The sequence below is a fragment of the Mauremys reevesii genome, linkage group 7 (assembly GCF_016161935.1).
Source record: "Mauremys reevesii isolate NIE-2019 linkage group 7, ASM1616193v1, whole genome shotgun sequence".
In the NCBI taxonomy this organism is placed as follows: Eukaryota; Metazoa; Chordata; order Testudines; family Geoemydidae; genus Mauremys; species Mauremys reevesii.
In genome coordinates, this window is record NC_052629.1 from 32,738,909 (window position 1) to 32,762,322 (window position 23,414).

At 43.8% G+C, this 23,414-nt stretch overlaps 1 protein-coding gene across 3 annotated transcripts in view; it reads left to right on the forward strand.

Moving 5' to 3' along the window:
- The window catches only part of HTR7 (5-hydroxytryptamine receptor 7), a 77,536-nt gene that overhangs the window by 35,593 nt on the left and 18,529 nt on the right, over positions 1-23,414 (forward strand). The window lies entirely within an intron of this gene.

The following is a 23,414-nucleotide window of genomic DNA, read 5'->3' on the forward strand; positions in this document are numbered from 1 at the left end:
CATGCTTATGTTGGTACTGAAAATTATCTGATCAAGTATGACCTTACCTTTGCAGCATTCTGCACCACATCTGTAGCATGAAAGAGGACCTCCCTGCCTCCTCCCCTACTGTCATCAGAATATCAGTGGGAGAATAAATAAAATAAGATCTGTAAATGGAAAAAAAAGTTGCTTAACTGAGCTACAGAGGAGGAGGAGATGGCTTATAATCTTCTCATCAGTTCCCAGTGAAGGATTTTACAATTGAAAGTACTGTAGGTAAATAGTGGTTGGCAGGTCTTAAATTGCTGCTACACAGGCAGCCTGCCATCTTAAAACTGTCACTTTTCCTCCCTCAGTGCCTCTCTTCCCTCCCCCATATTGCTCTTTGTTATTTCTTCCTCGGATTAATATTTCCCCACTGGTTTATTATAACATGTAGGGATTTGTTATTTCTGTTGTAATTCAGTGATTGGTCCTGATTGGGTTGGGAGCTGACTCACAGTTGTAACAGTCATAGAATCATAGAATACCAGGGTTGGAAGGGATCTCAGGAGGTCATCTAGTCCAACCCCCTGTTCAGAGCAGGACCAATCCCCAGACATATTTTTGCCCCAGATCCCTAAATGGCCCCCTCAGGAATTGAACTCTCAACCCTGGGTTTAGCAGGCCCATGCTCAAACCACTGAGCTATCCCACACAAAAAGGTTTAGAGCTGATCAGAGAAACTTCAGCAGAACCACATTCCACTTGGACATGTTTTGACATTTTCAGAATGAAATATTTCAACTTCTTGTTTTGAAAAGACAATGTAATCTTTTTTATTTTAATATAACAAGTCAAAATTGAAATGAAACATCTAAATCAACTTGAAGCAAAAGTTTGTTTGAATTTTCTATGGGAAATGTTCAGGTTTTGCTCACATTCGGAACAAAGCCAATTTTTAAAAATCCATCATGAAACAGAGCTTCTGTCCTCTGCACTCGACCAAAGCCATATTCTGATTGAGTTTGTCAAAAGTATACATCCACACTTCAAGCTGGAGATGTAATTTCCAGCTCCAGGAGACATATAGAGCTAGTGCACTTTCTTGAGTGGGGCCCACAGCTGTGGCTATGGGGTGTGATTCCCAGTTTGCATAGGCAAACTCTCCTTGAGCTAGCACACTAACAATAGTAGTGTAGCTGCAGTAGCATGGACACAGTGAGCAACAGCACAGGATAGCTGCCCGAAGTACATACCTGCCCGGACCCTATGGATACATACTTGGGGTGGCCAGCCTGTATTGCTGCTTGCCGCTGCCTCTGCTACCACAGCTGTACAGTGGGGCTTCAGGCTCGGTGCTTCTACCTGCTACCATAATTCAGTTAATAACAACACCTTTAAAACAAAGGTATGGAAACATTTATACCCCATCATTGCTGCCATCTTCCCCTCCTGAAAGTGAGGCTGTGACTCATGTCCCAGCTCCCCTCTCTGCAGCCCAGGAACTACTACTACTTTTGTGTGCCAAGGGAGATGATTAGCAATGTTTGAAAAACCAAGTCCAGATTAGTGAGCCAGTGAGTAACTTCAGGAGTGATTTGGAGATGCCACTGGCAAATGACTGAAGCGGACATGGCTTTATAACGTGGTCCATAGTTTGCAACTAATGTCCACATTGACAAGATGCATTGTCTCATCTTCAAAAGGTATAAGAAATGACAGCACCTGTCATGCAGTGTTCTAAAACGATTCAGTGTATGCTGTTGTTTCTTGGGTAGGTTGAAGCCTGGAAGTTCATTGATCAGGTGTTTGTTTGGGATGTTTACATTATCCCAGAGTACTTTTTCAGCATGCCCCAGGATTGAATGAGGACAATTTAAGAGCCTTAGCCTGATCCCGAAGAGACTTGTGAGATTTCAGATGTGTCTTTAGAACCTTCTGGAAGTCCTCATGAATTGGTAAGTTCAGGTTGGCCATGGTTTGATTGTACGCATGAGCTGTGTGTCTCTCTGGATCATGAGAATGGGGTTGGGGGTGGGGAAAGTCTACATGCCAGAGTGGACAACCTTTGAACAGGAACCACCAGTGGGAATGAGGCTCTCAAAGGCTTTGCCTCTCTAATAGGGAAGGAGCCTCAACCATGCTCCTCCAGCCTTCACTGCCATCTTCTGTTCAGGTGGACATTTTACAGCTGTAACTCTCACGCACTACTCATTAGTAATACTATTGCCTGCCTCTCCCCCAAAGCAGGAAAGGAAACACACACACACACACAGCTGCCTGATGCCATTGATACCCCCATTTTCCTGTACTCAACCCTACCTAGTATTATTGTTACTATAATTATTTTCATTGTTATGCCACTATGCTTCCAGCACATCCATGACTACAGGAACAGACTATTCCAGCTCTGTCCATCCCTGGGACTCAGCTAGGTCATATTACCAAAAGGGGTCCAACAGATATGTCTTGCTCATGGAATCTGGCGAACCAGATAACCTTTCGTCTATTCAGAGCATCCCGTGACACAACACACTACTTCACCTATCACAGTTCAAATAGGGAGGACCAAGAAGACAGCAGAGTAGACATAAGAAACTGGTTACCAGACATCTACTACCTATCCACTACACAGGACCATTATCTAGGTAAGGGCCCAAAAAAGGCACCACAAAGCTACCTGAACTAAAACAGATGCTGTTCAAGAAAGACCTGCTGCCATCAAACAATACATGACTTTCTCAGTGGCGAGGAGTCTGATGCAGTTTGTATCACAGAAACCTACTTGATGACACCACAAGTCCTGTGCCAGGCCCACCTTGTCCACCCAGGATACTCTGCTCATCCCAGACCCCATTTTGTCCCCTAGATGACCATTTTAGGCTGCCATGTGGCATAAAGCAGCTCCAGTGAAAAGGAGAATCAAGCCCTTTGTTTCTGTTTCAGATCCATGACAAAACTTTGCCTCTTTCTTCATGACTATGTAGTTTTCTGAATAGTCTCTTGGGAGGGACTTTGTCAACATAGGCTTGCAAAAAGCCTTTATGTCAGCTGGTTTCCCTGTATCTGCTGTTTTGATGACATGGCCAAATCTTTTTAATAGGTTAGTGAGGCAAACCCCGCCCAACAGGGATACAGCAGCAGCCGGAACCAGCTCCAACCAGCTCTTCATACCACCAGCCCCACCAGAATTGTCAGGGGACGCTGAGCACCCTAGAAGGGGGCCAGGTCTTTGCTCCTCAAGCTATCCTGTCCCTCCTCCCAACAGGGACAGAGCAGCAGCAGCAGGAACCAGTTCCAACTAGCTGCATCAGCCTTTAGGAAATTCCAACTAGTACAGACAGCTGCAGCACATCTCAGGAGCACATCAGACTTGTCCTCTGCTACCTACACTGGCTTCCCATTGCATATCGAGTCAAGATCTCCATCCTTATCTTTAAGTTGCTCAGTGGCCTTGGCCTCACAGATCTAAAAGATCACTTAAAGCTCTGGGACAAAGACCATGGCTGACAACTGTGCATCTCAGGCATGATGGATCTCTACCATCAGGGTAAAGGTCATCTGTGCAGGAGACAGAATTTTTGTGGCAGTTCAGTCCAACTGTGCAATGAACTCCTCCAGGATCCTGAAGTGTTGTGTCTGGAGGCTAAGAATTGAGCAGGGAGGGGTGACAGGCAAATTTGGCTGACAGGAAAAGGGAAAATCAAGGCAAAAGTGAGCTGGACTGGGAAAGCACATCTGCCAAGATTGGGGTAAAAATGAATGAGTTTCAGAAATTACATGTGAGATAAAATCAAATGGAAACTCACTGCAAGTACCTTTATTCCCAGGAGATTATAAATTGCCTTAGAATGAAAGCAGAATGAATGTCTCTAAAGGAAGTAGAACGGTAGGTCTGCAGACAGAAATGAAGAGGGAAACATACAGAGATAAAAAAAGAAGAAATAGAAATAGAAATACAGGACCAGCAAGACACTGAAATGAAAATGGAATGAAAGAGATAAAGGTAAAATGAAAAATGAGTTAAAGTGAAGTATATACAGAACATACAATACAAAAAATATAAAGCAGTAACTGCTTTCAGAAAAGAGTAGAAGGAGGACTAGAAAAAAAGAATAGAAACAAATAAAGAATAACACAGAAAAACTGGGAAATGGAATAGAGGGAAAGAACCATAAGGAAGCTGTAAATAAGTGAAGAGAAATTTTATATAGTATTAACATAAAAAATATTGATTTATTTAAAAAAGTTTGTCAGTAAAGGTTTACATTTCTTTGGATTCTGTCAGAACTAACCAGAACCTCAAGATTGTATGTTGGGAATAAAGAGTAGGAACTTTGTTAGTCTTACTGTTGGTGCTTGAATATTAGTAACAAATCTACCCCACTTCTGGCACTGGAAGTGAGCAATTTTTCTGGGAATAAACTCTCCTTTGTTTTCAAAAAGAAAGGTGCTTAGGCTCCATTTGCAATCTAGAAGAATAAATGAAAATATTCCTCTTGGTACAGAGAATCACAATTGTTCACAAATATTTAATTTTCTCCATGCTTCACAATGAAAAATTATCACTTAATATTTTAGCATGAGACTAGTAAAGACTTGTACATAAAGTGCACAATATATAAAGTCTAAACTGTTCTACATGGTGAATAATGAGCTATAACACTTTTTATAGTAATACTAAGCACTTTCATGACACCTGACATTTAGCAGGAAGAAAAATTAAAGGATTAGGTTAAGTAATGTAATTAGGGTACAGAATTAGGCCTGTACTGTAGAGTTCGGGATTTTCACAGACTACCTCTAATTCACTACATAAAAAAAGATTGTTTAACTACAGGGAATATGAAATCAGAAAGTATTAGCTTTAGCAATGAGTACAGGACTCTGATTTTGGCTAAAGAACCAACCTTACTGGCCTGACATTGCAAAACTTTACCAATATTTAGTCTGAGTTTTTAAAGTCATGCAGTACCTACAGCACAGTCCTGTGGCACCTTATAGACTAACAGACGTATTGGAGCATAAACTTCCATGGGTGAATACCCACTTCATTGGATGCATGTGAAGTGGGTATTCATCCATGAAAGCTCATGCTCCAATATGTCTGTTAGTCTATAAGGTGCCACAGGACTCTTAGACTAGATCTGTAAAATCAGCAAACACGGTTACCTCTCCGATACGCAGTACCTACCGTTTAACCAGCAAAATGGCCCCCTTCTAAGGGGGAGAGTAGAATTTCATTCTTTACTTCCTTTGGTTCCACATTATTCTCTTCCTCTTCCACCATGAGTGGATAGGGTAGTTATATGGTTTGCTAGGCTACAGCCAGACTGGCCTCAAGATTCAGCCAGTGTGAGTTGCAAAGAGACTTATGAATCAATACTGTAATACTAGAAATCAAGCCAATTCCTTTCCACATCCCATCATCCTATTTATCCCCCTCCCTCAAGATCATTCTAATTTATGTACATTTGTCAGCACTGAATGTAGTAAAAATGCCCGTATAGTACATGGGTACTGCTATTACTGTTAATGAACCTGTGTGGCTAATTGAATGCAAATCAAGGATGCAGTGTTATCCTGTGGTTTACACATGGGTACGGAGATCCAAAGACCTAGGTTCATTACCAAGTTCTGCCACTAACTTCAAGAAGCTTCAGCAAGTAACACATCTGTGCCTCAGTTTCCTTTTCTGAAAAAAAATGGGTAAAGTAATGCTCACCCACCTTCTGTAAAGCTTTTGGGATCTCTGCATGAAAGGCACAATGAAAGTACACAATACTATTATTTTTTAAATAAGAAGTTTGAAGACACCAGCATTTAATAAATAAAGAGTGGTCTTGTAGGATACAGCAGATGTGGGTTCAGTTTTTGGTTTAGCTACAGACGTCCTGTGTGACCTTGAGTAAGTCATGTTCGCTCTCTTTCTGCCTCAATTCCTCCTCTATAAAATGGGGGTAATACTTCCTTGCTCCCCTGCTTTCTCTCTCACATCTACCTAAACATAAGCTCTTTGGGTCAGGACGTTCTCTGTTACTATGTGCATGTACAGCATCTAGTACAGGGATGGGCAAACAATGGCCCAGGGGCTGCATCCGGCCCTCCAGACATTTTAATCTGGCCCTTGAGCTCCCGATGGGAGTGGGATCAGGGGCTTGCCCCACTTTGGCACTCCAGCCAGGGAGTGGGGTCAGGGGCTTGCCCCACTTCTGCACTCCAGCCAGGGAATGGGGTCAGGGGCTTGCCCACTTCGGCACTCCAGCCAGGGAGTGGGGTCAGGGGCTTGCCCCACTCCATGTGGCTCCCAGAAGCAGCAGCATGTCCCACCTCTGGCTGTGCCTGCATGTAGGAGCCAGAGGGGGGACATGCTGCTGCCGCTTCTGGGAACTGCTTGAGGTAAGCGCCTGCATCCCTGACCCCCTCCCATGCCCCAACCCCCTGCCCCAGCCCCGTTCCCCCTCCCACCCTCCAAACCCCTCAGTCCCAGCCTGGAGCACCTTCCTATACCCCCAACCCTTCATCCCCAGCCCAGAGCTCCCTCCTGAACTCCTCATTTCTGGCCCCACCCCAGACCCTACACCCCAACCCCCAATTTCGTGACCATTCATGGCCCGCTATATAATTTCCATACCCAGATGTGGCCCTCGGGCCCAAAGGTTTGTCCACCCCTGATCTAGTATAACAGGCCTCAGTTTTGATCAAGGCCCTTAGTTGCTACTGTAATGGAAATACTAAATAGATTTTGTGGTCACTTATACATTATTAGTTATGTGTTATTTAAGTCGTGGAGCATTACAATTAAATAAAATATATTAATGAAGAGGCAAAAATAGTTGTTCTAGACATCAAATATAGGTCATGTAGTAGGGAGAAAGTTTGTAAATGCTTGACAACTTCTAAGAATCTATGTTAAGTTTTGTTATGTCCTAGGCCTATACTTGTCTTAATACTGCATTTAATTCAATAGAAAATTAACGATGGATTATTAAGAGATTATGGCAGCTCCAGATGGCAGATGGGGTGGACGAGCCGCAGCACAACATTAAAGACAACCAAGCCCTTAAGTTAGCATCATTCTTTAAAATAATTTATTCTGGTCTGTGAACAGACTTGAAAGGCCCAAATATGGTGAAAGAGATTTCTAACTCCTGACACATTACAAAAGGGAGCATATCAGGTTTTGTTGTTCTTAGAAAAGATTAAAAATAAAGGCAAACGTTTATATTAATCTTTTAAAATATAACAAAAGCTGAGGTCTTGGAACTAAAAACAATCGCAAGCAAGGCTAGCCTTATCATGAGGCGAACTGAGGTGCCAGACTGTGGGGGCGCCACTAGGACCCAGAGTGTAGAAAATTGTGTCTGCTGCTGGTGCATATGTATTCTCTCTGTTCTAGATGCACAGAGATGGTGGAGTGCTGGGCTGGAGGAAGGAGGGCAGAAGAAACATAACAGGCAGGCAGGAGAAAAGGTGAGAGGGAATAGCAGAAAGCAGCAGGAGCTGCAGGGAGAGAGAGGAGGAGGAGCTTCTTATGTACCTTTCTAGCACCCCCAGGAGCCTGGGCTGATTAACACCAGCTTCTCAGGGAGCTTCCTGTTTCCTGCTGCTTCCCTGAACCACTTGAGGAGAACAGGCAGTCAACTGAAGTAGTAGGAGCCGGTTAGGTCCTTAAGACACTGACATCTTCCCTCAGTCAGGCCCTGCTACCAGCCTGCTTATTTGTCCCCTTCAACTGAGTGTTGAGAACCACTATAGCTGGAACAGAACAGTAGTCATGAGTGAAAGGAGATAACGCCCTTCTGGGGCAGCATTCAGAAAAAGAAAGAAAGCAAAGGAAGCTTTTCTGTCTAAGAAGGAAGGAGATCTCCTGAGATACATAGACACAAATGTTCACGGTGAGCCTTCCAGCCCCAGTAAGGATGTGACTGCTGAGGAGATGCCTGCTCTTCCAGTTACTCAGAGTGCAGGTGACCTGGCAGCTACTGCAGCATCCATATCTCCATCTCCAGTGGATGTAACCATGCATATTCCTGAAGAAAAGTGTAGATCAGAGAAGAGTATGGTGGAGGCACAAGAAACAGCTGCTGCTGAGTTTAGTTCCTTAAGTCTAGATGATCCAGGACTGTGGACCCACTTGAGCAGTAACCTGAGGGACTTCCTTGTACTGCATGGGCCACAGCAAGTGAAAAACTTCATGTTCCCCAAAGACAATGAAAATAGAAGTTTCCATCCAACACATTACTGGTGTGAAATCCCCAATGGTAACAAAGTGGAGAGGCCATGGCTCATGTACTCAGAAACCCAGCATGCTGCATACTGTTTTTGTTGCAAATTCTTCCAGTCTAATGTTCCAGCCACATTGGGTTCTATAGGAACAAAAGACTGGAAAAATCTGGCTAGAAATCTGGCATCCTATGAGAAGGCAGCAAATCACCAGAGAGCATTCCATAGGTGGAAAGAGCTTGAGATGAGACTGAGGGTACGTCTACACTACGGGACTATTCCGAATTTGCATAAACCGGTTTTGTAAAACAGATTTTATAAAATCGAGTGCGCGCGGCCACACTAAACACATTAAATCGGTGGTGTGCGTCCATGGTCCGAGGCTAGCGTCGATTTCTGGAGCGTTGCACTGTGGGTAGCTATTCCTAGCTATCCCATAGTTCCGCAGCCTCCCCGCCCTTGGAACTTCCGGGTTGAGATCCCAGTGCCTGATGGGGCAAAAATCATTGTCGCGGGTGGTTCTGGGTAAATGTCGTCAGTCACTCCTTCGTCTGGGAAAGCAACGGCAGACAAGCATTTCGCGCCTTTTTTCCCTGGATTGCCCTGGCAGATGCCATAGCATGGCAATCATGGAGCTTGTTTTGCCATTTGTGACTCTCACCGTATGTGTACTAGATGCCGCTCACAGAGGCGATTCAGCAGCGCTACACAGAAGCATGCTTTTGCTTTTGCATGACAGCAGAGATGGTTACTAGCCATATTGCACCATCCAAACCCTTCCATAAATTGGAACTGAGGATGATCATGGCTACCAGTCCTTTTGTACCATTTGCTGCTAGTGCCCCTGGTCAATCAGCCAGGGGCGCAAAAGCCAAGAGTGGTTACTAGCCATATTGTACCTTCCATCGTTTTGTACCATTGGCTGCTGTCATAAGTGCCCCTGGCCGATCAGCCAGGGCGCAAAAGCAAAAATTGGGAATGACTCCCTGAGTCAATCCCTCCTTTTTGGTATCTAAAAATAGAATCTGTGCTGCCTAATATAGGCAAGTGTGCTAGAGAACCACCTGCTCTGTGTCAGAGCCCGCAGAAATTATCTGTATGCTATTCACAGGGGGTGCTCCTGTAACAACCCCACCTGTTGATTCCGTTCTTCCCCCAGCCTTTCTTGGCTACCGTAGCATTGTCCCCCCACTTGTGTGATGAATTAATAAAGAATGCAGGAATAAGACACACTGACTTGTTAGTGAGAAATGAGTGGAAGGCAGCCTCCAGCTGCTATGATAGTCCAGACAGGACATTAAGCAGTGTGTAGGAGAGAAGCCCAGCATCCCACTGCTAGTCCAGGGGCAACTGAATCTTTCTTTACACATGAAGGGTGGGGCTGATGGAGCTCAGCCCCCTGTTGCTATGATGAGGATGGTTACCAGCCATATTGCACCATCCATCCACCAGAAAAAATTAGGGCCAATAGGCTGATGACGAGGATGGTTACCAGTCCTTTTGTACCATCAGCTGAGGCTGATGATGAGGATAGATTTCCATCATTTTGCACGATCAGCTTATGCTGATGATGAGGATGGATTTCCATCTTTTTGTACCATCAGCCGCCCATGACGGGGGGGGGAGCAAGGATGTTGGTGTTGAGTGCTGCACTATCGCGTCTATCTGCAGCATTCAGTAAAGATAGGGTGACATGTTGTTTTACCTTTCGCTTCTGGGGGTGGGTGGGGGGGTGGGTGAGTAGATTGCCAAGCTATGCCCTGACCCGCGGGCACTGTGTTTGACCCTAGAAGCATTTGGAGCTCAGCCAAGAATGCAAATAATTTTAGGAGGCTGCAGGAACTGTGGGATAGCTTCAGTCCTCCAGTCCATGCGCATCCATTTGATTCTTTGGCTTTCCGTTACGCTTGTCACACTGCAGTGCGCTGAGTCCCTGCTATGGCGTCTGTCTGGAGATTTTTAAAAAAGGATTCTAACGGAGCGCTGATAGAACGGATAGAACGGATTTGCCTGCCCTTACAGCGATCACATCCGCATGGTCTATGCGGGAGCTCTTTTTTTTATTTTGATTTCGGACTGCATCGCCACCCGTGCTGATCGGAGCTCCACGCTGGGCAAACAGGAAATATTCAAAAGTTCGCGGGGCTTTTCCTGTTTACCTGACCACTGCATCCGAGTTCAGATTGCGGTCCAGAGCGGTCACTGGTGCACTGTGGGATAGCTCCCGGAGGCCAATACCGTCGATCAGCGTCCACACTAACCCTAATCCGATATGTTAATACCGATACTAGCGTTACTCCTCTCGTTAGGGAGGAGTACAGAAACCGGTTTAAAGAGCCATTAAAATCGATATAAGGTGCCTGCTAGTGTGGACGGTTTCAGCGTTAAATCGGTTTTACGCTCCTAAAACCGATTTAAACGCCTAGTGTAGACCAGGCCTAAGGTTAAAGGCCACCATAGTTGATCAGCATCAAGAGAAGATTGCATCAGAGTGTCTTTACTGGCAAAATGTTCTGAAAAGGCTTATTGCTATTGTGAGAATGCTTGCTACCCAAAACCTAGCACATGGTACTTCAGATCAGCTGTATGTGCCAAACAATGGAAACTTCCTTAAAATTGTGGAGCTGATAGCTGAGTTTGATGCTGTATTCCAAGAGCATCTAAGAAGAGTCACCACACAAGAAACGTACACACACCACTACCTTGGAAAAAACAATTTAAAATGAGATCATACAGTTACTGACAACAAAAGTCAAACAGAAGATTGTGGCAAATCTGAAGTCAGCAAGATATTACTCTGTTATTCTGGACTGCACACCTGACATCAGCCATACGGAACAAATGACTTTAATGGTGCGTTTTGTAACAACAACTAATGTGCTTCTTAAAAAGCTGGAAGATATGGCATTTGTGATAGCTGACTTGAGAGGTTAGGGCTACAATAATGGTGCAACATGAGAGGAATGAAAAGAGGCGTGCAGACACGGATGTGAGAGTTAAATCCTTGAGGTTTTTTGTCCCTTGCAGTTCTCATTCATTGAACTCGGTGGTCAGTGATGCAGCATCAGCTTCTAGTGAGGCTGTTGAATTTTTTAATGTAATTCAAAGCATCTATGTATTTTTCTCTGCATCAACTCATCGATAGCAAATTTTGAAGCAACTTCTGGGAACATCCTCTCTGACACTGAAACCACTGAGTGCCACACAATGGGAAAGTCAAGTGGAGGCAATAATGCCTATCAAACACCAAATTGGGAAGATAGATGATGCCATAATTGCCATTATGGAGGATAATGCTATGACAGGAACTGTTCATGGGAGAACAGTGGCATAGGCAAATGGAATCACCAGAAACATACATAACTTCAAATTTCTGTGTGGCTTAGCGTCTGAAGTAAATGTTATAAGCAAGAGACTCCAAGGTGTTGACCTTGATATATCTGGAGCAATGGAACAACTGGACAAAGCAAAGTCATACCTACAGTCTTATCGGTAGATGAGGGATTTCAAAACATTCTGAAGAGTGCACAGAAGTTGGCAGAGACCCGAAACAACAATTCAAAGTTGAATTCTTTAACCAGGTGCTAGATTGTGCAATACAGTCAGTTGAAGAACGTTTCATGCAGCTCGAGGAACACAGCAGCATATTTGGGATGTTGTATGATATTCCAGAACTCCTCACTATACCTGAAGAAGACTTACACCAGCAATGCAGGACACTAGAGACAGTGTTGACACATGATGACATGTGCGATATTGATGTGAATGATTTAGGTGATGAACTGTAAGCCCTTTCAAGATACATTTCAGCAGGCTCAACTCCAAAGACTGTTCTGGAATATATGTGCACAAATAAGATGACCACCCTCTTTCCAAATGCTTTTGTTGCTGTGCACATACTTCCAACGCTTCCTGTAACAGTTGCTAGTGGAGAACGCAGCTTCTCCAAACTGAAGTGGATAAATGTAAAGTAATGCACATTGGAAAAAATAACCCCAACTATACATACAACATGATGGGGGCTAATTTAGCTACAACGAGTCAGGAAAAAGATCTTGGAGTTATCGTGGATAGTTCTCTGAAGATGTCCACGCAGTGTGCAGAGGCGGTCAAAAAAGCAAATAGGATGTTAGGAATCATTAAAAAGGGGATAGAGAATAAGACTGAGAATATATTATTGCCCTTATATAAATCCATGGTACGCCCATATCTCGAATACTGTGTACAGATGTGGTCTCCTCACCTCAAAAAAGATATTCTAGCGCTAGAAAAGGTTCAGAAAAGAGCAACTAAAATGATTAGGGGTTTAGAGAGGGTCCCATATGAGGAAAGATTAAAGAGGCTAGGACTCTTCAGTTTGGAAAAGAGAAGACTAAGGGGGGACATGATAGAGGTATATAAAATCATGAGTGATGTTGAGAAAGTTGATAAGGAAAAGTTATTTACTTATTCCCATAATACAAGAACTAGGGGTCACCAAATGAAATTAATAGGCAGCAGGTTTAAAACAAATAAAAGGAAGTTCTTCTTCACGCAGCGCACAGTCAACTTGTGGAACTCCTTACCTGAGGAGGTTGTGAAGGCTAGGACTATAACAATGTTTAAAAGGGGACTGGATAAATTCATGGTGGCTAAGTCCATAAATGGCTATTAACCAGGATGGGTAAGAATGGTGTCCCTAGCCTCTGTTGGTCAGAGGATGGAGATGGATGGCAGGAGAGAGATCACTTGATCATTGCCTGTTAGGTTCACTCCCTCAGGGGCACCTGGCATTGGCCACTGTCGGTAGACAGATACTGGGCTAGATGGACCTTTGGTCTGACCCGGTACGGCCTTTCTTATGTTCTTATGTTAAGTTAATAAAAACTCATCTACGCTCCATGATGAAACAGGAAAGGCTGGTCGGCCTTGCAACATCTCAACAGAGCATGAGCTGGCCCAGACTGTGGACCTTCAGGAAGCAGTTCAAATCTTTGCAACCAAGAAGGCATGGAAAGCACCACTTTGATTATTCAAACAGATAAAAATGCCAGTGTTTACTATGCAGACAAGAAAAGTAACATTTGCTGTTCAGGCATTTGAAAGTTAAGTGTTACTTAAAATTTTTGACCAAGGTATTTTAAGTTGTTATTGGGGTAGGTAGCAGAGCAGTACCATGAGAGGAGTAAAACAGGAAGAAGGCAGAATTGAGACCTTTCAAAGTTTTGGCCCAAGCAAGGAGACATGGGGGCATCATTTGAGCTCCCCGCCTCAAGTGCCAAAATGTGGACTGGCCCTGATGACAAGCCAAGCCAAGCCAAGCCAAACCCTATTCAAGATTTAAGTAGTAACTAAACAAAATATGTGGATTCCAAGTAGATTTGTCTTCTGCAGTTTTTCCATTTTTACTCCATACTCATCCAAGAAAAGCCTTGGCAACTGTGGTTGGAGGTCCAGTCAACGGCTTCTGTTACACACATGGAACTGTCATATGCTTCAAGCACAAATGCAGGGACATTCAGAGAGATGTGATGAGAAAGTTCTGAAAAGCCTGCCACATCTGTGATAGATGGGTGTCTACAGGCACTCACTCCTGTACTGCTGGAGATGAAATAGCCTCTGCACCATTTTATGGTTCCAAGGACTCAAAGGTCTCCATACTGACCATAAATACTATATAGTTTATTATTTGTATTATAGAAGCACCTAGAGACCCCAATTGAGATCAAGGCCCTGTTGCACTAGTTGCTGAACAAGCACATAGTGAGAGAGACAGTCGTTGGCCCAAGCAAATTGCAATGTAAATAGACAAAAACCGACAAAGGGTGGGAGGGGAAAAAGAGGCACAGAGAAGTAAAGTGACTTGCCCAAGTTTACATTCCAGGTCAGGTCCAGAACTCTGCTTTTGGGAGTGCCTGTCCAGTGCCCTATCCTCTAGAGCATGCTGCTTTCTCTGTGAATGTTATAGCCCAAAGCACTTGCTATAGCTTTCTGTATAGTTTAACACACTGTAGTAAGTGAGGTGGTTGTGTCATCTGTAATTAATATGAAAGCACAGGGAATAAATTAGCATTGTTGGATATAGACCATTTTCTATAGTCATTGTAGTGCATCAATAGTATATCAAAAATCCCAAAATGTAAAAAAGAATGTTACCCAGGAGCTGTAACCTACAGTGAAAATAAATATCCTTAACAATACGGTAAATATTACGAAAGAATATTAGGTCACACTGAGCTGGAGTTTTACTAATAGTATTGAGTAAGGTCTCTTTTCTTTGTAAGTATCTTCTCTATTTTTGTTATTTAGTAGAGACCTGATGTTTATTAGTGGGTAAATGTGAAAAGTGGTGACTGAATGTTCAAGTTCACTAATTATATTTGCTGAAAGCAATAACATTTGAAAAAGTTTTACTGATAGCTCCAAGTCTGTCATTTATTTGTAGGAGTAAAACATCCATAAATGGAAGAAACAGTGAATGTTTATAATATTGCTGTAGAGAATCAGAGTCAGAAGGTACATTCTGCTGCTGCTGCTGGTATTGTGGCTTGACACTATGAGGTATTTAAATCTCTAGGTCAAGAGACTTGGGAAAATAACTATCTAGAGCAGCCAGCTTCTACAATTGTGACTATCACTCTTCTCCTCATGGAGAAGCAGGCCTGCCAACAGGGCGGGGGCAAAGAGTGCAGTTGTCCAGGGGCCTAGGTGATTTAGAAGGGCCCAGGGCCCAGGGCCCCTGGCTAAGGCAGGCTTCCTGCCTGACCTCGCTCCACTTGAATCCGGATTCCAGAAGTGTCTAATGTCCCTGCGACCCCTGGGAGGGATGCAGGCGGTCTCCCTGTGCTACCTCCACCCTGAGCATCTACTCCGCAAATTCCATTGGCCGGGAACTGCAGCCAATGGGAGCTGCAGGGGCGGTGCCTGTGGGAAGTGATGCGCGGAGACCCCTTGGGCCCCCCTCTTAGGAGCCACTGCCAGAGGGGTGTGCTGGTCACTTTTGGGAGCCACCCAAGGTAAGCACCGACCCCCTGGTCCCCTCCTGCACCCCAACTCCCTCCCAGAGCCTGCACCCCTCACTCCCTCCCGCACCCAAACCCCCTCCCATACCCCAACCCCCTGCCCTAGTCCAAAGCCTGCACCCAGCACCCAAACTCCCTCCTAGAGCCTGACCCAGCATCCTCTCCTGCACCCCAACCCCCTGCTCTAGCCCAGAGCCTGCACCCAGCACCCAGACTTCCTCCTCGAGCCCGAACCCACATCCCCTCCCACACCCAAACTCCCTCCCACAGCCCATACCCCACTTCCACTTTCTCACCCAAACTCCCTCCCAGAACCTGCACCCTGCACCCCAACCCCCTGCCCCAGCCTGGTGAAAGTGAATGAGGGTCGGGGAGAGCAAGCAATGGAGGGGGGGGGCGAATGGAGTGAGCAGGGGCGGGGCCTTGGAGAAGGGGTGGGACATGGGCATGATCTCAGGAAAGGAGCATGGCAGGGGTCAGGGCAAGGCTTTTTGGGTTTGCGCGATTAGACAGTTGGCAACTCTACCGGGCAGGCATGTGGAAACCCTGGCCATGCCAGCAGCTCTCTGGGCACCAGAAGCACAGCTGGCAGCTTGCTGGGCACCAGCCAGCACAGGCGCAGCACCGCCCATATGTCAGGTGGATCATGACGGTGGCTTGTGCATGCGTGGGGGCCCATTGACTATTCTGCCCTGGGCCCCAGAATTGCTGTCGGCAGGCCTGTGGAGAAGGGATCTGTCTTTTTTAAAGTCTGGTGCCACATTGTGGGGACTAGTTCACTACGGATTCTAATCCCCATCACACTTTTGGGGGCTGTATACATCATAATAAATTACTGGCTTTATTTGTTTTCATAGCCACCCTGCAGGGCTGCTGTCAATTCCAGCCTGTCTCACTTTTCTATGTACCTCAGCAGCCCTTATCAGTTTTGGAAAAGAAAGAGAATACCGTTTATTTGATATGTTCCATTGCTAGTAGTGTGAATATATTCAACAGGGGGAGGGATAGCTCAGTGGTTTGAGCATTGGCCTGCTAAACCCAGGGTTTCAATCCTTGAGGGGGCCATTTAGGGATCTGGGGCAAAAATCTGTCTGGGGATTGGTCCTGCTTTGAGCAGGGGGTTGGACTAGATGACCTCCTGAGGTCCCTTCCAACCCTGATATTCTATGATTCTATGAACAGTATGTAAATAGGCCAAATTCAATGTGGGTTTATGCCTGCTGGGACTCTGTGATTAGTGGGCTTGCATAGGGTGCTAATTTCAAACTTGATCCACTGGGACCAGTAACTAAGATAATGGTATGAGCTCAATACTTATGATTTTGTGTTCTTATATATATATATATATATATATATATATATATATAAGACATTGCTTAGAGGCCCCAGTTTAGGTTGAAACTCCATTGTGCTTGGCACTGCATGTATGCATAGCAACAGACATTGTAAGCCCCTTCCCTGAAGAGCTAAGTAGACAAGACAAAGAGTGTGGAAAAGGAAATATTATTAGCCTAATTTTTCAGGTTGGAACTCAGGCTCAGAGATTTGCCCAAGATAACATAGGATGTCTTTGGTAGAGCCAAAAAGTGAACCCCAATCTCCTGAGTCCCAGCCCAGTACCTTAAAGATCATTCTTCCTCTTCCTTGTAAGGATTCTAAAAACCAATAACCAGACAGGAAGTTTTGGACAATGCAACCTCTTTCCTTCCATGTCAGCAAGGCCTGAAGAGGTTACAGACTCCTTGGATGCTGCTTTTGTCCAAACAGTATCTGAAAACAATTGCTTCCTACCAGGAGCACCATGTCAGACTGGGGAGGCACAACTCCCAGCTGGTGAGGGGAGAGGAGCAAGCAACAGGGGGAGGGGACGCTGCCAGCCTGTGGAACGAAACTCCGGGAGAGGCAGGGGGCTGGTGCCCCCGCCCTCTCTAAATGGCACTGCTGCTTCCTACTCAGTAACTTTTGGAAGGTAATAATAATAATACTGACTGTATTACAGAACCTACTTTCTGCTACTCAATAGTGACACAATAGTTCAGAAAGGCATGAGTTTTTATTAAACCATTCTGTAATCTCCAGCATATTATACAGTGACAATGATTAATGTTGTTTTAAGATTGTATCTAAATTTTCAAGGTTAATGCAATTTATGCACTCAGATAAGAGATATGAAGGTTACTTGATTTATGCCTGTTTAGTTTTTCCAGCCCATTACATTTAACAGAAGTAGATAGGGTAGAAAGGAAACCAGTATGTTTTTATGTAAATTAGTTCATTTTAATTTCTAATAGAATACATTGTGGGACTCAGCTTTACTGACACCACATTTTACTAATGCATTTTAATTCGTATGGATATAAATTTGCTTACATTAACTTTTTTGGTTACATTTGGATGTATTAAATTGCAGCACTGGGCATTCCTAAAATCAACATGTATAATGCACAAATTTGTCTTTCACTGAAACTTAGTTTAATCCCTCAAGCTATATACCCTTGGCCCCCATCATCATAGCCTGATTGTTTTCCATGATAAAGTATGAAATAGTTGGACATATGTAGTACTATGCATCCCAGGAACACGTGTCTGCTGCTATTGCTCATGCCCTTCAGGTACGAAGCTCTCAAAGGACCATATCCTGTGCTGATTTCTGTAAAGCTATGTCTGACTGACAATATTCTGTAATGTCCTGAATGAACTTTATTGAATTAAGTTAAACCTTGTTGAAGTAGTTTTAATACCTTTGGGCTCCATTGTATTAAAAATGCAGTTCTGTGTATGTTATTGTGGAATTGCATGTGTATATCTTCTATAAGAGATTAATACAACCGCTGGAAGGTATTAGGAACTTCAAAGGGCTTTTTATTTTAAAAAAAAAACAATACCCATGAAGTGGATTTCCTAGGAAAGTGCCTGGGGGCAAGGGGAATGCAAATGACCCTCTTTGAATCCACACTTTTGAAGCTAGGTCCTTCCTGGGGAAGAAAAACCCATTGTCTACTAATTACCTGCTCCTGGAAACTCCAGATCAAAGACCCCTGAACTGTAAAAGGGTGGACAATGTGTTCTGACCATGCTTGTTCTGAACTGAAACTGTTATGAGCTTGTCATCACATGTTGTAAATATTTCTTAAATCATCACATTGAAGGGCTGCTCCTTCCAAAGCCCATGCTAGAGTTGGGTTAATCTCTGGCAAGCTTATTAGCATGCAGGCAGCTTCTTAATATGCTTTCTCTGTAATGGTTTTTAGTTTAAGAAAAAATAGGCCTGCCTAGAAAGAACTGTATGGGAACTTAAAACTGTAGATAATCACTCTGTTAACCATCTCTGAAGAGAGAGCAAGCAGGTATTTCCTATCTCTTCTGGGAATAAGATAGTGAAGGCAGGGAACTGTCCAGCCTAGAAATATCCTAGTGCAGGGGTCGGCAACCTTTTGGAAGTGGGGTGCCGAGTCTTCATTTATTCACTCTAATTTAAGGTTTCGCGTGCCAGTAATACATGTTAATGTTTTTAGATGGTCTCTCTCTCTAAGGGTACGCCCATACTTACCGCCGGGTCGACGGGTAGCGTTCGACTTCTCGGAGTTCGAACTATCGCATCTAATCTAGATGCGATAGTTCGAACTCCGAACGCGCTCCCATCGACTCCGGAACTCCACCACCACAAAGGGCGGTGGCGGAGTCGACGGGGGAGCCGCGGACTTCAATCCCGCGGCGTCTGGACAGGTAAGAAGTTCGAACTAAGGTAGTTCGACTTCAGCTACGCGAATAGAAGTCGCGTACCTTAGTTTGACCCCCCACCCTAGTGTAGACCAGGCCTTAGTCATTATTATATAACTAAACTATTGTTGTATGTAAAGTAAATAAAGGTTTTTAAAATGTTTAAGAAGCTTCATTTAAAATTAAATTAAAATGCAGATCTTATCAGTTTAGTGTGATCCTTGCCCTTGCTTTTCCTTGCTGAGTTTTCCAACGTCTGGCAAGTATTTGGATACTTTAAGCTGCACACAGACTTCTGAGTGATCAGTCATTAACCGGCTCCAAGAAGGACAGAGGATGGATTTCATGTGTGAAAATACCTGTTCACACAGGCATGGTGGATCCAAATGCTGAAAGCATTGCAAACACAATTTTCTTCAAACAGTTAAATTTCACTGGCAGGGATGTCCAGCAGGTCAGAATAGAGGCCCAATGATCTCTCTCAGTAGCTTCAAGTGCACTCAGCAGATCTCCAAACTTTGATGCCCACAATTCTGAGCTTTTTAACGGAATGAGCTGCATTTTGAAATCTTCAACACCCATCCACTGAAATACAGACAAATCCAAGTCGCTTCCGTTGAACTTTTCAGGTTTAATTAGAAAAGAAAGCATTGGGCCAAATCGCTGGAAATCTTGAAATCTGTCAGAAAATTCTGATTTCAGTTCTTGCATGTACATTCCAATCATCAACACTGACACTGCAACGTGTCGATAGCTCTTTTATGTGCTGGAAGTAGCGGAAAGTCGAAGTTCGAATACCCTGAGAAAAAACTGCTAGTTTTACAACAAATGACTTCCAGGCTTCATAAAGATCCAGAAACATTTGCCCTGCACCCTGCAGACAGAGGTTGAGTTCATTTAGGTGAGTGGTGATGTCCGTTAGAAACATGAGCTTACACAGCCATTTGTCATCCACTTTGGGGTAGTTTTGTCCTTTTTCCGACAAAAAGGCCTTGATTGCATCAAAACAGTTTACAAAGCGTACCAAAACCTTGCCACGACTTAGCCACCAAATGTTGCTGTGAAGTGGAATGTCGTTATAAGCACTGTCCATCTCTTCTAGCAGTGCTTGAAACTGTCTGTGAGTCAAAGCAGATTGAGCAATAAGGAAATTCACAATTCGCACCACTGTATTCATCACATTATTAAGCTCTGAATTAGAAATTTTAGCATACAGGTTTTCTTGATGGATGATACAGTGAAATTTGACTGTCGGGCAGCCAATTTGATCTTCAAGTAACTTTACAAATCTCTTCTGTTTTCCAATCTTGGCAGGAGCACCATCGGTTGTGTCACAAAATATTTTTCTGATGTCAACTCCTTGTTCTTCAAAATGGTTTACAAAACTTTCCACTCTATCTTCCCCCTTTGTTGTGTGCCATGCAGGGGTTTTAGGCAACAAAATTCCTCTTGGATTTCACTGGAAGCAATATCTTGCAACAACTGCCAAACATGGAACGTCATTTATATCCACGCTCTCATCATCTGCAACACTAAACAGTGCTGTGTCTTTTAATGCAGTTATCTGCTTTTCGTTAAGGTTTTCTGCCATTTCGCTTATGCGCCTCTCAACTGTTGTGGCAGAGACAGGCAGTTCTTTTATTTTAGATATGATCGTATCTTTATTTGGCAAATGATTGAACAAAACCTCTGAATTTCTGAGAAAAACTTCTTTTATATATTCCCCACCTAAGGGTGACCAGATGTTAAGGGGAAAATATCGGGACCACTGCAGGGGGGGCTTTTTTTTTTTTACACTCACCCGTCTGGGAGTTCGGCAGCAATTTGACAAAGAGCCCTTCAGTCGTGGACGGTCTTCGGCAGTATTTCAGCGGTGGGTAATAAACCTTGCCGCCAAAGAGAAGCACCCGCCACTGAAATACCACTGAAGACCGTCCGCAACTGAAGGACTCTCCGCTGAATTGCCACCGAAGACCAGGAAACAAAATATCGTGACAAATGGCATCCCAACTGTACTCTGGTCAGGACGTGGGACAAACTCCTCAAAATCGGGACAGTCCTGATTTTATCAGGACATCTGGTCACCCTATCCCACCTGTAAACGGCTTTCTATTTTTTGCAATGCACTGTGCAATCTTGTAACTTTCTTCTGTGGCTTGATTTTTACTTACACTTAAGCATTTAAAAATATTGCTTTGCTTCTCATATCCTGCTACTGCATTTTTGATTGATTCAGTCTTGTCTGCTTCGTCAAGAAAGGTTTTCTTATGCTTCATTTGAAAATGTCGAACACTTGATGTGTGACAGACAACATTTTCACAACAGAAAGCACAAACAGCACGGTCATTCTATTGAATGAATCCAAATGTCTGTCCAAGAAGGCTGAAATGAATGGACATCTAACTTTGCTTTCTTAGGAGCTGACATTTTGTCAAATGTACCCCTCAACTCACAGTGGAAAAAAAAATCATGACAGACGGGAAGCACAACGTCAAATGCAGTGCACTGTTCCACGTGCCATGATAGTGATGTAAGTAGCAAATCAGGACTTAAAAATATCCTGGTGGTGCCGGAACAATTTTTAAGGTGGGAGTGCTGAGCTGCGCCCCCTCTTGCCCCTGTCTGCATCCCTTACTGCCCCAGGCTGGGGTCAGTGGGCCACAGCTGGGGGTGGCTGCAGAGCTCTGGGCCGAGGCCAGGAGCAGAGCCCCAGGCCAGCACTGGAGCCACCTGGACTGGTGGCTGGGACCTGGGGCCGGCAGACAGAACCCCGGCTGGCAGGGGGCCGGCAGATGGAACCTCAAGCTGGCAGCAGAGCCCTGAAGCTGGTGGCCAGGACCTAGGCAGTGTGAGTGCCACTGAAAATCAGCTCTCGTGCCACCTTTGACACGTGTGCCATAGGTTGCTGACCCCCGCCCATGTCAGATCTCCACCCAAGAAAGGCAACAGCTAGAAGCCTGAGTGTGGGTGCCACTGCTGAACCACTGAACGGAAATACAGGTTCAGTTGCCCTGAACTGTGAAACTACATTACAAGTGACTTTTGATTAATGCTCAGTCATGCTAGTAATTTAACTCAGTTGAGGCTAGCAGGATTTAACCCCAAAAAAGTAGTCCCATTGGCTTCATTGTGAGTGTGAGCTGTTGTACTTCACCCATTTATAGTACCATCACAAACCTTAAAATGTTTCAGCTAATAAATTGCCATTTTGAAAGTTCCTTGGTCAGGCACTTTCTGTCCTGTGACAATTGAACTCCAGACCTTTCCAGTATGAACTCTGATTTTTACATCTTGGAATGCCTTGGGGAACTTTCTGTTCATCGTGGTGGCACAATCTCCAGCCAGTGATTTCACGGAATAGAATTCTCCATGACATCTACAGCTTGTCTCCAGGACTCCAAGACTTAGCAGGAGATAATATTCTAATGCAAAAGGTGAGAGAGAATGAAAATAACAAAAATACTATAACTTTTACTAGTATCTATGTTACAATATGCGATCACTTATCATGGAGGTGCAATTCCAGCCAACCACAATAACCATTCTCAGCCCACTCCTGGCCCAGACTTCAGAAGTACAGAATGATTTGACTAGAAGCTCACTGTAACTGGCCAGTCCAGGCTGTGAAGGATATGACACAATTACCAAAGTCTACCTTTCACACTCCTGTCATGCCAGTGATGCTTAACGTCAGTGATGTTGCTGAGTGATTGTTGCCACCGGATTCTTACTTAAAGAAGTAGCATTAGCCATAATTTGCTACCTTGCAATTAGGGCACCAGTGTGGCACTTTACAGTAGTCTCACCATCTAAATGGAACTTGAGTTATAAAAGTTTCTTAGAATAAAATATTTGTATTCTAAGTTCAACAACTAACATTTAAGAAATATTTACAACATGGAAACCTGGCAGTAGACTGCATTTTATTCATAAACTCTATGACAAACCCTACTGTTTCTATAGCACGTATGTAATTTCTTTTCTTAGTCTTTTGTAATCCTAAATGTAATAACTTTTATCAGTTATAGCTAGATGCCTTTGTTCTCAAGCATTGTTGAATTGAAAGTTGTAATGTATTTTTATTTTGTTTAATTAAACACTTGATGTGAGTGTTGAAGAAATTATGTAATCATAAAATGTATTATAATGTACTACTAAAATGATCAAATCATGGAATACATTTGCAAAGTCTGTTGTTTCTCTTGGAAGCACAAAGGTAAGAGTAAAACAGTATAACCTATCCAGTTTAGTGGCATGGATCTATACACTTTATTTATAGAATACCTCTTGTAAAATCACTTATATTGCTCTAAGCACAGTTATAAGTCAAAATGTAAAAGAGTAATTGCTTCTTTGGGTGAATTGTAGACTATGTACCAAGGGTTAAATTCCAGAAGTTAGCTAAGTAAAAACCCAACTTTCAGACTCTTTTATAAAAAAACTTTTGTAAGCAAAAAATGATTTCTGTCTTTACATAATTAGAAAGATTCTACATCTGGGGTG